The following is a 4,603-nucleotide window of genomic DNA, read 5'->3' as shown; positions in this document are numbered from 1 at the left end:
TGCATCCAAGTACTGCATTTTTGACTCTTTTGTTGACCATGGTGGATACTCCATTTCTTCTGAGGGATTCCTGCCTGCAGTAGTAGATATAATGGTCATCTGAGTTACATTCACCCATTCCAGTCCATTTCAGTTCGCTGATTCCTAGAATGTCGACATTCACTCTTGCCATCTCTTGTTTGACCACTTCCAATTTGCCTTGATTCATGGACCTGACATTCCAGGTTCCTATGCAATATTGCTCTTTACAGCATCGGACCTTGCTTCTATCACCAGTCACATCCACAGCTGGGTATTGTTTTTGCTTTGGCTCCATCCCTTCATTCTTTGTGGAGTTATTTTTCCACTGATCTCCAGTAGCATATTGGGCACCTACTGACCTGGGGAGTTTCTCTTTCAGTATCCTATCATTTTGCCTTTTCATACTGTTCATGGGGTTCTCAAGGCAAGAATACTGAAGTGGTTTGCCATTCCCTTCTCCATTTGACCGCATTCTGTCAGATCTCTCCACCATGACCTGCCCGTCTTGGGTTGCCCCACGGGCATGGCTTAGTTTCATTGAGTTAGACAAGGCTGTGGTCCTAGTGTGATTAGATCGACTAGTTTTCTGTGAGTATGGTTTCAGTGTGTTTGCCCTCTGATGCCCTCTTGCAACACCTATCATCTTACTTGGGTTTCTCTTACCTTGGGTGTGGGGTATCTCTTCACGGCTGCTCCAGCAAAGCGCAGCCATTGCTCCTTACCTTGGACGAGGGGTATCCCCTCACCGCTGCCCTTTCTGACCTTGAATGTGGGATAGCTCCTCTAGGCCCTCCTACACCCGCGCAGCTACGGCTCCTTGGATGTAGGGTTGGTCCTCCCGGCCACTGCCCCTTGCTTCAGTCATGCGGTTGCTCCTCCCCGCTGCCGCCCTTGGCCTCGGGCTTATTTCCCTTATGATTATACAGTGGAAGTGAGAAATAGATTTAAGGGCCTAGATCTGATAGATAGAGTGCCTAATGAACTATGGAATGAGGTTCGTGACATTGTACAGGAGACAGGGATCAAGACCATTCTCACAGAAAAGAAATGCAAAAAAGCAAAATGGCCATCTGGGGAGGCCTTACAAATAGCTGTGAAAAGAAGAGAATTGAAAAGCAAAGGAGAAAAGGAAAGATGTAAACATCTGAATGCAGAGTTCCAAAGAATAGCAAGAAGAGATAAGAAAGCCTCCTTCAGTGATCAATGCAAAGAAATAGCGGAAAACAACAGAATGGGAAAGACTAGGGATCTCTTCAAGAAAATCAGAGATACCAAAGGAACATTTCATGCAAAGATGAGCTCGATAAAGCACAGAAATGGTATGGACCTAACAAAAGCAGAAGATATTAAGAAGAGATGGCAAGAATACACAGAAAAACTGTACAAAAAAGATCTTCACGACCCAGATAATCACAATGGTGTGATTACTGACCTAGAGCCATACATCCTGGAATGTGAAGTCAAGTGGGCCTTAGAAAGCATCACTATGAACAAAGCTAGTGGAGGTGATGGAATTCCAGTGGAGCTATTCCAAATCCTGAAAGACGATGCTATGAAAGTGCTGCACTCAATATGCCAGCATATTTGGAAAACTCAGCAGTGGCCACAGGACTGGAAAAGGTCAGTTTTCATTCCAACCCCAAAGAAAGGCAATGCCAAAGAATGCCCAAACTACCACACAATTGCACTCATCTCACACACTAGTAAAGTAATGCTGAAAATTCTCCAAACCAGGCTTCAGCAATATGTGAACCTTGAACTTCTTGATGTTCAAGCTGGTTTTAGAAAAGGCAGAGGAACCAGAGATCAAATTGCCAACATCTGCTGGGTCATAGAAAAAGCAAGAGAGTTCCAGAAAAACATCTCTTTCTCCTTTATTGACTATGCCAAAGCCTTTGACTGTGTGGATCACAATAAACTGTGGAAAATTCTGAAAGAGATGGGAATACCAGACCACCTGATCTGCCTCTTGAGAAATTTGTATGCAGGTCAGGAAGCAACAATTAGAACTGGACATGGAACAACAGACTGGTTCCAAATAAGAAAAGGAGTTCATCAAGGCTGTATACTGTCACCCTGTTTACTTAACTTCTATGCACAGTACATCATGAGAAACGCTGGACTGGAAGAAACACAAGCTGGAATCAAGATTGCCGGGAGAAATATCAATAACCTCAGATATGCAGATGACACCACCCTTATGGCAGAAAGTGAAGAGGAACTAAAAAGCCTCTTGATAAAAGTGAAAGTGGAGAGTGAAAAAGTTGGCTTAAAGCTCAACACTCAGAAAACGAAGATCATGGCATTCGGTCCCAACACTTCATGGGAAATAGATGGGGAAACAGTGGAAACAGTGTCAGACTTTATTTTTCTGGGTTCCAGAATCCCTGCAGATGGTGACTGCAGCCATGAAATTAAAAGACGCTTACTCCTTGGAAGGAAAATTATGACCAACCTAGATAGCATATTCAAAAGCAGAGACATTACTTTGCCAACAAAGGTTCATCTAGTCAAGACTATGGTTTTTCCTGTGGTCATGTATGGATGTGACAGTTGGACTGTGAAGAAGGCTGAGCACCGAAGAATTGATGCTTTTGAAGTGTGGTATTGGAGAAGACTCTTGAGAATGCCTTGGACTGCAAGGAGACCCAACCAGTCCATTCTGAAGATCAGCCGTGGGATTTCTTTGGAAGGAATGATGCTAAAGCTGAAACTCCAGTACTTTGGCCACCTCATGCGAAGAGTTGACTCATTGGAAAAGACTCTGATGCTGGGAGGGATTGGGGGCAGGAGGAGAAGGGGACAGACAGAGGACGAGATGGCTTGATGGCATCACTGACTCAATGGATGTGAGACTGGGTGAACTCCAGAAGCTGGTGATGGACAGGGAGGCCTGGCGTGCTGTGATTCATGGCGTCGCAAAGAGTCGGACACGACTGAGCGACTGATCTGATCTGATCTGATGACTGATAAGGGGTTAGTATCCAACATATATAAAGAACTCGTATAACTCAACAACAACAACAAAAAAAACCTCAGTTGAAAAATGAGCAGTAGACTTGAATAGACATTTTCTAAAGAGGAAATGCACGTGGCGAACAGGCACATGAAAAGATGCTCACCTTTGACAATCATCTAGGAAATGCAAATCAAAACCTCAATGAGATACCACCTCACACCTGTCAGAATGGCTATCATCCAAAAGAACACAAATAACAAATGTTGGCAAGGACCTGGGAAAAGGGAATCTTGTTACACTGTTGGCAGGAATGTACTTTGGTGCAGCCACTGTGGAAAACAGTAAGGAGATTACTAAAATAATAAATATAGAATTACCGTATGATCCAGCAATTCCACTCCTGGTGTATACAAAAAAAAAAAAAAAAAACAACCCAAAACACTAATTCAAAAAGACAAATGCACTGCAATGTTCATAGAAACATTATTTATAACTGCCAAGATATGGAAAAAACCTATGTCTGTCAACAGATGAAGGACAAAGAAGATGTGGCACAGGCGAGACGCTGAGTCTCAACATCCCCTGTCCACCATGGTGCTGGGCACTGGCCTGCCTTGCCTGTCTCCAGAGGCCCAGGATAAATAGAGCAGTGATGCTGATGCTGGCAAGCAAACTGAAGCGCAAGGACAGTCTCAAAGGTCCTGGGTGTCACCCACAGCCTCTGACTCCACTCAGCGGGTTTCTGTGACAGACAGGCTGTTTGTTTAAGAGGTTATAGAACTTGGATCTAATTTACCTTATAGGTGTAAAGTGCATTTTTCCGACCCAAGCGAGCTTCATTGCTTTCAGCTGTCGCCCTAGATAACGGTTACTAACAGGTTGGAAAATTTCAGTTTGAAGCTGAAGTTTTCGATGCATACAACACAGTGCCTCCCAAAGTGAACTGCTTGACCCAGTTCTGGCACCCCAAGTCCACAGGAAAAGGCGAGATACGTCTCAGGGCACTGACTGGGCCCCCCACAAGTGGGGACTAAACTCTTTATTTACTGATCCTTTGAATTTTGGTGATCCACTGGATATAGAAGCTGCAGAACATCGTTTAGGGGACAAGGAGGTCTTTTGGAATAAAGGGGAAGACTACATTAAGCATTACACCAGAGGATATGGGGAGAGGACTGCAGGGCCCTGAACTGTGCCTTAGAAGTTAGTCTCCAACTGAAACCAGAAGGGAGCCTCCTCCCAAGTACTCAGCTCCCCTCAGTCCCACTGGGACATCCAAGTCCTGTGATCCCATGTTGTCCCGAGGAAGAGCCTCTTCCAGGCCACCCATTGCAGACAGAGAGCCCCACATAAATATAGCCAGAAAATACACTTGGGGTTCTAAAAGAGTTATCTGCTTACCTTAAGATGCTTATTTTTTGAAACTATACTGTATGGACTGTTGATGAGATTCTCGAGAAGTTGTAATGAACTCAGCATTGAGGCTTGAGTTTGGTTTTCCCCCTCTCTGAGTTAGTCCTTGCACGGGTGTTGCTAAGGATGTGTTCAGCGCAGTCACAGATTGGCGCTCAGAACCCTGCCACAGACTGTGATTGGAGGCGAATTCTCGTAGCTGCTCCCACG

General features: G+C 44.7%; 1 pseudogene; it reads left to right on the top strand.

Annotated features, from left to right (window-relative positions):
• The first annotated feature begins 3,632 nt into the window (after positions 1-3,632).
• Positions 3,633-4,169, top strand: LOC113877442 (annotated as a pseudogene).
• Positions 4,170-4,603: the final 434 nt, after the last annotated feature.

This window comes from Bos indicus x Bos taurus, chromosome 19 (genome assembly GCF_003369695.1).
Source record: "Bos indicus x Bos taurus breed Angus x Brahman F1 hybrid chromosome 19, Bos_hybrid_MaternalHap_v2.0, whole genome shotgun sequence".
NCBI classification, from domain to species: Eukaryota; Metazoa; Chordata; class Mammalia; order Artiodactyla; family Bovidae; genus Bos; species Bos indicus x Bos taurus.
The sequence above is the reverse complement of the archived record's forward strand: the minus strand, read 5'-3'. Positions and strand labels throughout refer to the sequence as shown.